Source organism: Oryx dammah, unplaced genomic scaffold, assembly GCF_014754425.2.
Source record: "Oryx dammah isolate SB20612 unplaced genomic scaffold, SCBI_Odam_1.1 HiC_scaffold_29, whole genome shotgun sequence".
Taxonomy (NCBI): domain Eukaryota; kingdom Metazoa; phylum Chordata; class Mammalia; order Artiodactyla; family Bovidae; genus Oryx; species Oryx dammah.
The window spans coordinates 35,400,106-35,413,826 of record NW_024070213.1 but is presented as its reverse complement, the minus strand read 5'-3'; the positions used below and the strand labels follow the sequence as shown (position 1 = coordinate 35,413,826).

Sequence of the window (13,721 nt, the reverse complement as noted above, 5' to 3'; positions counted from 1 at the left end):
CCTATTTTATTATGCCTAGAGTGAAGGTCTCCGATTTTGTCATTTTAAAATAGCTTCCCAGGTGCTTCTAATGTAAGATAAGAGTTGGTAGCTGCTTCTTGGTTAATATTCTGAACTATAGAGATAGCATTAGAACGTCTCTATGCTCTACTTCAAATATATTTTTTTCTCTGTTTATCCTTCTGATATGTGTGTGTATGTGTATATATGTACTTGTTGTTTAGTCAATAAGTCATGTCCAACTCTTTTTCTACCCAATGGACTGTAGTCCACCAGGCTCCCCCGTCCCTGGGATTCTCCAGGCAAGAACACTGGAGTGAGTTGCCATTTCCTTCTCCAATCCAGGAAAGTGAACAGTGAAAGTGAATTCGCTCAGTCGTGTCTGACTCTTAGTGACCCCATAGACGGCAGCCTACCAGGCTCCTCTGTCCCTGGGATTCTCCAGGCAAGAACACTGGAGTGGGTTGCCAATTTATGTGTGTGTGTGTGTATATTCAAACCAAATTGTAAAAACATAGTCCTTTTTTGTTGTTGTTTGTTGGTAAAATTTTAATAGAAAATATATCTTTTCAAAATGGACCCAAAATATTTTGTGGGTAACAGAGTAGTATTTTATAATAATCAAAAGAATATAGTGGGAAATATAATTCAATAAATGGCATCTGTTATTAAAAGGCTAGCTAGCCTCCAGGTCTTAAATTGATGCTAGGGTGTAACTTTGTTAATGAGTGAATTCAGAGTTGGTTTAATGAGCTGGTGTTGGAAGGATTGCTCATTTTCATCAGTGGCTATAACTTGCTGCTGCATCTTTGCAAAATAATAAAAAGGGACTAGCGCATCCCCTGTCCCTACCATAATTGTCCTTTTTCTCCTTTCCCTGTTGACACCTTTAAAAGCTGATGTGCACCACTGCAGGGGCTGGGGCTCCATGAGCATCTTTTCTTTCTTAATCTCATTCCCCACCTCCATCCTCCACCTTGTCTTTTTGCAAAGATCATCTGGTTTTGTACCACAGATATTTGTCTTAAAGGCAGATGTTTGCAAAAGTCAAACTAAGTATGTGAACCTAACTTGCTTCAGAACATCATGGTTTGGGCTTTGGATAGATGCAGGATGGGACTCTGAATGCCTGCAATGAATCTGAAAAATTTTGACAGTTCTAAGTTAATAGCGAGCATACAGACAACTTGGCAGAATATGTACTTTCTAGAAACATGTTTTTAATGATTCAGCTGTCACAATGGGTTTACCAAGTATATGATTAGCAGATATATTAGGCATTTTTAATTAAATTTTACAGAATACTAGTATTACATAATTAATAGAAATCATTTTCCATGTCTTATACTTAAAAAGTAAAGAATAATAAAGTATGATATGGTTTTCTGAACTTCAGTCATGCACAAATAAACTTTCCTTGGCAAATGAACCACATATTGTCAGTTTTGCACCGTTGAAAATGCACCACCTCACAAAAATGTCTTCAGGTAAGAAATGAAATCAGCATTATGAAAGCTGGTTAGCTGGAGTTTCTTTTTGCGGATTTATACCGTGGAAAGGAAACTACTTAAGGGCAGAATCTGGGTCTCTAATGTCCATTCTTTCACAGTGACTCATATTGTTATATTAATATGATGGTGTTTGGTCCAGGAAATAATTTATTCAAGTTTTCTAAAAGGAATTTGTACTTCTTACCTAAATGAATTCTCCCCAGTGCCTGACTTGTCTTGTGTAGTTTTACAAAGTTGTATCAACCTATAGAAGATCCATTTCCAGAAATATCTAATCAAGTTCATAAGTAGTATGTGCTTTAAAATTTGTTTTAAAAATTTGCTTGGTGTATTAATTGGGTTTGAGTCAGGAAAAAGGCATAGGTTATTTTAATAGATTAATATGAAGAATTGTTAATTAGGAATTGAAGAAGTAAAGGGCTAAAATAAGAACACACTTGAAATATGGTATAGAAAGCAACTTCTAGAAGCAGCTATCACCTCTAGGGCAGGAGCAAGGGGAAGTGATTGGGAATCACTAAAACTTAAAAACAGCAGAAGGGACTGATGTGGCTGGATTAGATTTGTAAGTCCTGTGGAAAAGACTAGGAGCAGATTTTGCGGGGGAAAGGCATGATGAAAAAACTACAGACTGGGTTAGGTGTGTGTGAGTGCTGAGTCACTTCAGTCATGTCCAATTCTTAGCAACCCTATAGACTGAGGCCTGCCAGGCTCCCCTGTCCATGGGATTATCCAGGCAAAAATACTGTGGATTGCCATACCCACTTCCAGGGGATCTTCTTGACCCAGGGGTCAAACCCAGGTCTCTTACATCTACTTGCATTGGCAGGCGGGTTCTTTACCACTAGTGCCAGCTGGGAAGCCCAGATTAGGTATAGCTGTGGGCAGGAATCACCCCTGTCAGAATAATGTGTGACTGGAAAGCCACATACAAGAACAGGAAGCAAAAGCAGGAAGCCTGCTGGAAGCCAACAGGAAAGAAGGAGCCTCTTCCTCCAGCCCTGTACACTCTCTCCTGCCTCTTATTGGCAGAGCCTTATTTGAATTCAGCCAGCAAAGTAGAAATGAGGTTTATTAAGTCCCAGCCCCTGCATCACAAGAGCTGATCTGGAGCTGAGAATCAATAGCTTAATAACTGGCATTGTTATTGTTGTTTAGTCGCTCAGTTGTGTCTGACTGTTTGCAACCCCATAGACTGTAGCCTGCCAGGCTCCTCTGTCCATGAGATCCTCCAAGCAAGAATACTGGAGTGGGTTGCTATTTCCTTCTCCAGGGGATCTTCCCGACCCAGGGAGGAAACCTGTGTCTCTTGTGTCTCCTTCATTGGCAGGTGGGTTCTTTACCACTGAGCCAGAGGGAAGCTCAATAACTGGCATGCTCGACTTTTAAGTAACTTAAGAAAATTCTCTCAATTAAAAATTATTTGAAGTTTAGTTTTTTGAACAGTTAATATATCATGTGGTACAAAAATATAAACAGAATGATATTCCTCTCACCTTCAAACCCTCGCATCTACTTCCAACCAGATAATCACTGTTATTTGTTTCTTATTCAGAGCTTCCTTGGTGGCTCAGAGGTAAAGAATCTGCCCATAATGCAGGAGACTCAGGTTTGATCCCTGGGTCGGGAAGATCCCCTGGAGAAGGAAATGGCAACCCACTCCAGTATTCTTGCCTGGGAAATCCCATGGACAGAGGAACCTGGTGGGCTACAGTCCAGTGGGGTCGCAAAGAGTGGGACACGACTGAGCAGTTGAGTAGGCATACACACATTCAGTCTTTATTCATTCACAAGCAAATGCAAATCCATATTCATTCATTTTTATTGAAGTGTAATTGATTTACACTGTTGTGTTAATTACTGCTGTACAGAAAAGTGATTCAATCATGCATACATATGTGTGTGTATCTATACATATTGTTTTTTAAATATTCTTTTCCGTTATGGCTTATCGTAGGGTATTGAGTCTAGTTCTCTATGCTATATAATGGGGCTTCCCTGGTGGCTCAGAGGTTAAAGCGTCTGTCTGCAGTGCGGGAGACCTGGATTCGATCCCTGGGTCAGGAGGATGCTCTGGAGAAGGAAATAGCAACCTATTCCAGTATTTTGCCTGGAGAATCCCATGGATGGAGGAGCCTGGTGGGCTACAGTCCTCGGGGTCGCAAAGAGTCAGACACGACTGAGCAACTTCAGTGTATAGTAGTACCTTATTGTTTATCCATTCTACATGTAGAGGCTTACATCAGCTAACCATGTCCTCCCACTTCATCCCTCCCCCAACCCCTCCCCCTTGGCAACCACCTGTCTGATCTCTATGTCTCTGATTCTGTTCCAGAGATAGGTTCATTTTGTCATGTTTTACACTCTCCATATAAGTGATATCATATGGTGTGCAAATATTTAGGCTTATCTTTGTTATCATATTACTTCTCATACCGCTTTTTGGCACCTTGGTAGTTTTACTTAACAGTATATCTTGTTGATCTTGCCGTATTCATACATGAAAAGCTTCATCATGTTTTAGAACCTCATTATCTTAATGGCTTCTCTTACTGTTTTCAGTAGTTTTAAATGTTATTCTCTTTGGCGTTCTCAGGATAGAATGACATCATCTGCAAATACTGATAGTTTCCAAATTCTCTATCTCTAAAATCATTTCTCTCTGATAATTGTTTTGGCTTGTACATTCAGCACAGTGTTAAATATTAATGGTAGCAGTGAGCATCTTCGTCTGCTTCTGGCTTTAACGGCAGTGTTTCTAATATTTCCTGTTTAGCATGATGTTGAATTTGGGGATAAGTATATTATTTTGTTAAAGGAATTAACCATTTATTGAGCTTATTTTTTTAAGATCAGAAATGAGGTTAAATTTTACTAAGTGGGTTTTTACCATCTATAGGGCGTTACCAACCATACGACTTTTCTTTTTAAACATAATATAGTAAATATATTTGCTTTAATTTCCTATGTTGTTAATAGTTTTCTTAGTATTCTTAATATTGTGCCATCTTGGTATTCCTGGAACAGAGTCCACTAAGTCATAGAATTGATAACACACCCCCATACACACACACAAAATGATACTTCTAAAAAATTGTAGGCATTTATTATTGTTGATCACTATTCTTCAAGTTTTTGTATCACTTTTCCTGTTTCATAAGAAGAATTTAGAAGTTGTTCTTGTTTTCCTCTCCTGAAGCAGATAGCATTGGAATAATCTCTTCTTTAAAGTTTGGTAGAGTTTTCTGCTCAATATTATGTGCCAGCCTGGACGGGGGAGAGGCTCGGGGGAGAATGGTTACAGGTATACGTATGGCTAAAGAGTCCCTTCACTCTTTACCTGAAAGTATCACAACATTGTTAATCAGCTATACCTCAGTATACAAAATAAAAAGTTCAAAAAAAAAGTTTGGTAGAATTTTCCTGTGAAACTCTCTGGAGTTGGTACTTTTTGGGTGTTTAGCTCCTTTGATGCTTTTCTCTATTTCCTTTATGGAAATGGACCTTTTAGATTTTTTGTTTGTTTGTTTCATTTTGGCTCAACTCTGTTGAATTATATTTTACTAGAATATTATTTTATTCAGGTTTTGAAGAAAAATTTTGGAGATGGAAAATTATGTTGATCATAGAAAATCTTATGATCATTTAATTTTTTGTTTCTTTGATTATTTCCCCTTTGCAATTTATTACTTAGTGTTTTATATTATTTATTTACTATGTCAGATGATTAATCTTTTCATTTTTCCCAAAGCAATTTTTAAAAGCTTACTAGTACTGTTTGTATTTCTAATGCGTTACATTATACTTCTGTATTTAAATTTTTATCTGGCTTAAGTTTTTGCTAGTTTTTATTTTGGGAGATGACATTTAATTTACTTTTATTGGTACAAAGCTTTCAGTTCAGTTCAGTCACTCAGTTGTGTCAGACTCTTTGCGACCCCATGGACCACAGCACTCCAGGCTTCCCTGTCCACCAACCAACTCCCAGAGCTTACTCAAACTCATGTCCATTGAGTTGGTGATGCCATCCAACCATCTCATCCTCTGACGTCCCCTTCTCCTCCCGCCTTCAATCTTTCCCAGCAATAGGGTCTTTTCCAATGAGTTGGTTCTTTGCATCAGATGGCCAAAGTATTGTAGTTTCAGCTTCAGCATCAGTCCTTTAGGATTGACTGGTTTAGGACTATGAATTTTTCTCCTAGCACTGCTTTACTTGTATCCTATAGCATCTCTCTCAGTATAGGAATTTACTTGTTGTTTTCTAGAAATTCTTCAATTTTGTTTGAATTCTCTCTCTGACCCAAATGTTTAAGGAGAGCGTATTATTTACCAGATGCAGGAGGTCTTTTGTTTTCAGGTTTTAAAAACTAATCTCTAGTTTCTTCTGCTATTCTTATAGTCTTAAAGTTTTCTTTACATTTAGGAAAATTCTGTTATGTCTTTAAGTATTTACTCTCTTTTGTTTCTATGGTTTGCTTCCTTATACTTCTAGATTATGTGTGTGTTGTTTTCATTCCCTATCTTCTGTTTATTTCACTTTTGCTTTTAATTTTGAAGAAATTACTTAAGGTCCATTTTGTTTTCTTTTTCTTCTCTGTCTTCTGTGTCTGATTTCTGTAGTGTCCCTTCAAATTATTTACTCGTTTCTGAAGAAATATTTTCTTAGTTTCATCTCCTATTGTATTGTCCATAGTCTCTTTATGAATTATTTCTTTTTGCTCTGCTGTGTTCATTTATAGATGTGACGTCATTATAACTTAAAAGAATGTGTGTTGAAATATTTTGTTAGCAGTTTTCATCTGTATGTATAATTCATATGAGTGACATGTATTGATTTGTTTTGCTGTTTCATTTCACCTTTTCCATTCCTTTCATGTCCCTTTTTATATGTTCTTTCTGTTGATACAACCAAATACTTTACAGGAGGTCTTAGAGGTCCAAAAGCACGTTCCTGCCACCACAAAGACAGAACCATCTTATAAATATGGCAACTCTAGTTCCTCAGCACATCTCACATTGCTTTTCCTCACTCTCATCCTGAAATCCAATGATATAATGTAGAATGTAGCTTTTGTAGATTGGAGGGAGGGTTTGGTCCATCACTTTAGGGGGTATATTTTTGCCTTTCCTTTTTGGCCTTAGTACTTTTAACGCATCTTCCTGACACTTTATCCTGCATGGCTTCTGCCAGACAGCAGTCCTTTGTAGCCTTCAGATTGTATCTGTCTCCTCCTTCTGCTGAAAATGGAGTTTTCAGGGTTTTGTTTCTTTCATTGCTGTGTTCATTGATTTCCACAGAAGTATAAGGATGTTAGATTAATTAGACATATACTGAAAGACAGGCTTCTCTGATGGCTCAGATGGTAAAGAATCTGCCTGTAATGTAGGAGACCCAGATTTGATCCATGGGTCAGGAAGATCTCCTGGAGAAGGGAATGGCTACCCACTCAAGTATTCTTGCCTGGGAAATCCCATAGACAGAGGAGCCTGGAGGGCTACAGTCCATGGGGTCGCAAAGAGTCAGACACAACTGAGCAACTAACACTTTCATGTCATACTGGAAGTCAGTATGTGTTTTTAAAGACTAGCATTTTAATGTTGGGCTTTGATGGCTTACCCAGGTAATACAGTAGTTATAGCAGGTGCTGTTCATATTTGAAAGTAAAATAATGTTCAGATTGCCCCCCAAAAGTCACTGTAAACAATGAGAGAGATGTTGCTTTTCAGTTTCTTGGTTTTCACTTCTTTAAAAAATTGGTTTTAGTATTGGAACTTGGTGCTAGTATTTTTATAGTCCAGGAAAATTATTTTCCTTAATAAATGATATGAAGCTTCTGGGTTTTTTTTTGTGTTTTTTCCCCTAGAGTTTTCCCTTTTTTCACTTGTAGGTTCTTTTTTCTATTTCTCTTCTTCTCTTGCTGGTATCAGACCAAATTGGCTCAATCTGAGTAAGATTTTATGGACCTTGTTTTTTCACTGTTTTTTTGGGTCTCTTGTTCTTTTCTTTTCTTTTCTTTTTTTTTTTTTTTTTGATAGTGCAAAATATGTTAGTGAGTATTGAGGTAGAAATTACCTTTTGTATTTGTTAAACTGTCCAGAGTTTAGGAGAATAATTTTCTAACTTAAGGATAATTGTCTAACTTAAGGATACAGTTTTAGTCAGTTATTATAAATACAGACAGCAGTAGATAATTATGTTTTGTGTGAGAGTTAGTCATAGATTAAGTGCAAATTTTAATTGATAAAATAAGAAAAGTTGAGATCAGCTGTTCATTGAATCTTATTCCTTTTTGATTATCATTGGTTACCAAACTTAAATGGCTTGAATTAAGATTAAAGGTGAATCAATGTTATGTCAGCCTGGATTGGTGGGGTAAGGGGGAGAATGGATACACGAGTCCCTTCGCTGTTCACCTGAAACTACCACAACATTGTTAATCAACTATACCCCAGTGAAAAAAAGCTTAAAGTTTGAAAAAAAAAAAAAAAGATGAAAGGTTAAGCTTTAGAATTAATTTGCCTTGTAAAATAACAGTTCTCCATGACAGAAAATAAATGAACTGAATCAGTGTTCCAACACTGTAACTATGCATGCAGTAGCAAGGTACTAGAGCTGACAATTTTCAAATGATAGTAGCTGGTTATGTAAGTCACCCAAGATGGCTTGATGTTCTGTTATTTCCAGACGAAATTAGAAATAACATGTGCCAAGGTAACAGGCAGTCAGACAAAAACATAACAATTTACTTTCCAATAATTATCATCACCTCTAGCCAGGCTGGAACTTGATTGATCTAGTACAAAAGAATATCTTTTGTGTGGATTTATTTCAAGACCAGAAACATCATAACTGTAGTAAATATTCTTGTAAATCATTTTTTGGGACTTCATTAGAAGACATAGCAATAATCACTTCATTCTTTGCTATTGAATTAAATTGATACAAATTCCAGTCGGTACAATTCCTCAATTCACTTGTCCCTATTTCCATTCCCTCACTCTTGCTTTTTTCCTAACTCTTTTTAAAAGTGAAGTTAATTGGAAGCTTTTCACGTGAAAACTGATTGTTCTCAGAAATTTAGCTCATAATTTTCCCATAGTTGGTAAAATAATGAAAAAATGAAGACAAATCTTGGTTTATGTTGTTTGGAAGTATCATATTGTTCTTGGAATACATATTTAATTGAGGAATTTCTAATACTTTCTGAGTCTTATTAAGCCTTCAGTTATCACTATGAAGGGGGAAATGTTTTCAGAGGTTCAAAGATGGGACAAATGGAAGCAGACAGGTAACAAAGTTGGTGGAGACATAGCTGAATACTAGAGAGAGAGTTTGAAGTAGTTGAGGTGTGTGCGGCCTGAAGTTAGCTGACTTTCCTTTTGTATTTCCCTTTTTTCAGGATCAACCACATGGGAAAAAAGTGTGTGTATGTTAGAGAGAGAGAATTGTAGTAATGGTTATTGGAGACAATGGAAAAGTTGGATAAGAGAGAGAAGGCAGAGATGGTGGGAAGAGGGAAAGCTGTGATAAGTTAAGAGAAACCGGGAATCATCTGATGAGGGTGAAATTTTATTCCCAGATGACTTTTCATGGCAGCTTCACGACTAGCTTGTGCCTGGAGTCAGTTTCTCCAGACAGAGGTGAGTCTGGACAGAATACCTTAAGAAGAGTCACAACTGGAGCTGCCAGGGACAAGACCAGTTATTCTCCATGCAGGCTAACCCATTCTCCATGCTGGCCTGTATTGGTTAAGGTAGCCCTAGCTGTTGAAACAGATAAACCCCAAAGCTTCCCTGGCTTAGTATAGTAACTGTTTGCTTGTGCTTTTGCATAAGGAAAGTTAAAATCCCAGTGTGATGTTCTGGCTGGGCGGCTCCTGAGCAATATAGAGCCTTAGATTCCATCCTTTTCCTGACTCTGCATCTTCTTTGGCTGCTGTAACTTTTTGCTTCAGGCTACAGATATGGGTTCAATTCCTGGGGTGGGAAGATTCCCTGGAAGAGGGTATGGCAGTCCAGTATTCCTGCCTGGAGAATGCTGTGGACAGACGACCCTGGCGGGCTACAGTCTATAGCGTTGCAAGAGTCCAACATGACTGAAGAAATGAGCGCACTGTAGAGGAAAGATGCAAGATTCCAATGTGGGCCCAACACCTGTTCCTTCTGTTCCCTTGCATTCGGCTCAGGCTCAGTCACGTGGCCCCACCTGACTGCACGGAATGCTGGGCAACATAGTCGAGAAGAAGAGGAAGAGGATTGGTGAAAGCCGGCCAATCTCTGCCTCTCCCACCAGTAAACCAGAGTGTCTGTCTTTTCCTCTTGAGCTCGTAATGTCATACTTACAGGGCAGGGATCAGTTCAGTTCAGTCGCACAGTTGTTTCCGACTCTTTGCAACCCCATGGACTGCAGCACACCAGGCTTCCCTGTCCTTCACCAACTCCTAGAGCTTGCTCAAACTCATGTCCTTTGAGTCGGTGATTCCATCCAACCATCTCATCCACTGTTGTCCCCTTCTCCTCCTGTCTTCAACCCTTCCCACCATCAAGGTCTTTTCCAATGAGTCAGTTCTTCACATCAGGTGGCCAAAGGATTGGAGTTTCAGCTTCAGCATCAGTCCTTCCAATGACTATTCAGGAGTGATTTCCTTTAAGATGGACTTGTTGGATCTCCTTGCTGTCCAAGGGACCCCCAAGAGTCTTCTCCAACACCACAGTTCAAAAGCATCAATTCTTCAGTGCTCAGCTTTCTTCACAGTCCAACTCTCACATCCATACATGACTACTGGAAAAACCATAGCCTTGACTACTTTGTTGGCAAAGTAATATCTCTGCTTTTTAATATGCTGTCTAGGTTGGTCATAACGTTCCTTCCGAGGAGTAAGCGTCTTTTAATTTCATGGCTGCAGTCTCCATCTGCAGTGATTTTGGAGCCCCCCAAAATAAAGTTTCTCACTGTTTCCTTTGTTTCCCCATCTATTTGCCATGAAGTGATGGGACTGGATGACATGATCTTAGTTTTCTGATCAGGGCAGGGATGGCTGCTGCAATCGTTTAGAAACTTGTATTTATTTATTTTTATTTTTTTACTTTTGCCTGTCCTGAGTCTTTGTTGTGCTATGCCAGCTATTCTCTTATTTGTGGCAAATGGGGGCTACTTTCCAGTTGCTGTGCGCAGGCTTCTCATTGCAGTGAGTTCTCTTGTTGTGGAGCATGGGCTCTAGGACATGCCGGCATCAGTAGCTGTGGCTTCTGGGCTCTGGAGCACAGGCTCAATAGTTCTGGCACATGGACTCCAGAGCATGTGAGATCTTCCCAGATCAGGGATTGAACCAGTGTCTCCTGCATTAGCAGGCAGATTCTTTACCACTGAGCCACCAGGGAAGCCCTTTACTTTATTTTTCATTGGAAGATAATTGCTTAACAATGTTGTGTTGATTTCCACCATATAACAACATGAACCGCCCATAGGTATACATATGCCCTCTCCCTCTTGACCCTCCTTTCCACGTATCCGCCCCTCCCAGTCATCACAGAGCACCAGACCGGGCTCCCTGTGTTATACAGCAACTTCCCACTCTATTTTACACTTGATAATGTATATATTTCAATGCTACTCTCTCAGTTTGCCCCACCCTCTGGTGCTGCTGTCTTTACCAATGGATTTTTATAAAATGTTTTATGTTTTCCAGAAGGAACAATATTAATTTATTTTTCAAAGGACAAAAATACTAACATCATGACAATACCATAGTGAATCTTAATTCTGACCTAAGCTTGGGCATTTAAAATGCAGGGTGAAAATGCCTTTCACAGACCTGAGAGATCCCCTGGGTGAAAATGCAGTTTACTAACATCATGACAATACCATAGTGAATCTTAATTCTGACCTAAGCTTGGGCGTTTAAAATGCAGGGTGAAAATGCCTTTCACAGACCTGAGAGATCCCCTGGGTGAAAATGCAGTATACTCTGCTTCATGATGAAACTGCAGAGTGTCTTCCTATAAAGTGTGTGCTCGAGTGCTTTAGAGTTAAAAATTGGTGCCCTTCTGTGTTCATTGAGAGGTGAAATACGGGTAGAGGGACGTTTGCGGCTGAACTTTGAAATGAGGTGAAGAGTAAATGAGGTAGAGAGGCACCAGGAGGTCGTTCCAGGTGACAGAAGCTGCAGAGCACAAGATTTTAGTGCCATGAATGGTAAGATCGTGTGGCAAGGTGTCGAGGGGTCAGAGCTAAAGAAACTAATGCGGGCTGAAGGGTGAAAGTGGAAGACAGAAATGGCTTCAGTTTCAAGTCTTAATTTTCAGCTAAAGTGGATGTATGGAAATTCCCTTCTGCCTTACCATTCTCCAGCTGTGTGCATTAGCCCCACACGTGTCCCAAACGTGGTCACACAGGTGTTTGTGCATTGGTCCCACGTGCTCGAGAGTGATTGTTTTCTATTCACCCTGGGATGAAGAATATTTATTTCACAGTATGACCGTTTAGGTGATTTTGAAAAACAATCTGATTCTAAGGACAATTTTTTATTAGGAAAATCAGGAAAATGTCAGAATGCAGCGGTATTTGGAAACAGAAAACAATGGATAACACGGTATATATTTACAAAAATTTACTGAATGTCTGCTAAGCCCTGAGAATGCCTTGAATGATCTGTTACACTCTCATAGAATTTAAAGTTTAGTGAAAGACAGATACCAACCATCAGGTTGGGTGGGGATTAATTACTTTCTTTACTTAATGACTCTGAGGAAGATCTGAATGCTGTTTAAGAGTGTGTAACTGGAGGATGCAGGTTAGGTGAGGAGAGGAGCATCCAGAAGATGGTTTTTCTGAGAAAGTGACATTTAAGCTGAAACTTGAAGGGTGACAGGTGCTGGTGAAGGCAAGGAGCAGTGGAATGCTGCAGGCTGGGAGGAGCAGTAGGTTCAAAGGCTCCTGCACCACAGATGGGGTGATAACACTATACAGATCTTGTCTCCTGATGAAAGCTTAGATATCCAGAAGCAAAGGGGGCTGCAAGGAAGGAACTGGTTACAGCTCAGGTGAAAGCAAAGTGAGAAAGCAGGAAGAATTGAGGGGAATCAAGATGATTGTTGCTGCTGTTTGCTTGTTAAGTTGCGTGGGAGTCCTTTACGACCCCATGGACTGTAGCCTGCCAGTCTCCTCTGTCCGTAAGATTTCCTAGCAAGAATACTGGAGTGGGTTGCCAGTCCCTTCTCCAGGGGATCTTTCCGTCCCAGGGATCAAACCCACGTCTTCTGCATTGGCAAGTGGGTTCTTCACCACTGAGTCACCAGGGAAGCCCCGTAGTAAACAAGAAATAGGGGAACAGAGTTGGCAACAATCAAGAAAACTTGATTCAAGCTGAGTTCTATTTAATATGAGTGTTTTTCTGGGTAGAGTTCTTTTTTGTGTTCTTTTACCATCAGCTTCTGCCCCAACACTTTTATTGAATATTTTCTAATTTTTCAAAACATTGTCTTTATTTTAAAATAAATTAGATGCATGCTTTCCAGAAATATTGGGGAAGAGCATATGCATCTGAGTTGATTCTTGCTGCTAAATGAGGTGTTGTGTCAGTTTGTTATCAGCATCGAATGAGGTATTTGTGAAACTGTCCTGTTATAGAAATTAAATATTTGGTGTATTTTGATTAAAATGTACTGATTCACTTGTCTCCTTTATTAAAACAATCATGCTGTATCTCGTGTAATAACAGGACTAAGTGGTCCAAAGAAAACATTCATGTTTTCATGCTGGTTCTCTCTTGGGTTCTGGGACTAAATCCTGATTTGATTGCTTAATAAAGGAAGTGATTTGGGGACATGGAAAAAACTGATTCAATGACTTCATCATTCTTCTTCTCTAAACTTTAAAGGTGTGAACAAACAGGTGTACAGTCAGGTCTTCTCAGCAAAGTGGACTGGGAAATAGCTCTTTTGAAAGCTGCATGTGTTGTTTTTTTCTTCTTTTAAAAAAATGCATTATTTTTTAAAAAATAATTATTTTAAAAAATAATTTTAAACTTGTGATACCTATTAAAATAATAACCAATAATACATATTTTAAAAATAATAAATTATAATAAAAGAAAAACATTATTAATTTTTAATTTTTCTCTCTTTTGAGCTTTTTCTTTTGTATTGGGGTAGAGCCCATTAACAATGTTGTGATAGTTTCAGGTGGACACCAAAGGGACTCAGCCATAC

General features: G+C 38.9%; 1 protein-coding gene across 1 annotated transcript in view; it reads left to right on the top strand.

Moving 5' to 3' along the window:
* ITPR2 (inositol 1,4,5-trisphosphate receptor type 2) overlaps positions 1–13,721 on the top strand; it is a 594,002-nt gene that overhangs the window by 363,911 nt on the left and 216,370 nt on the right. The window lies entirely within an intron of this gene.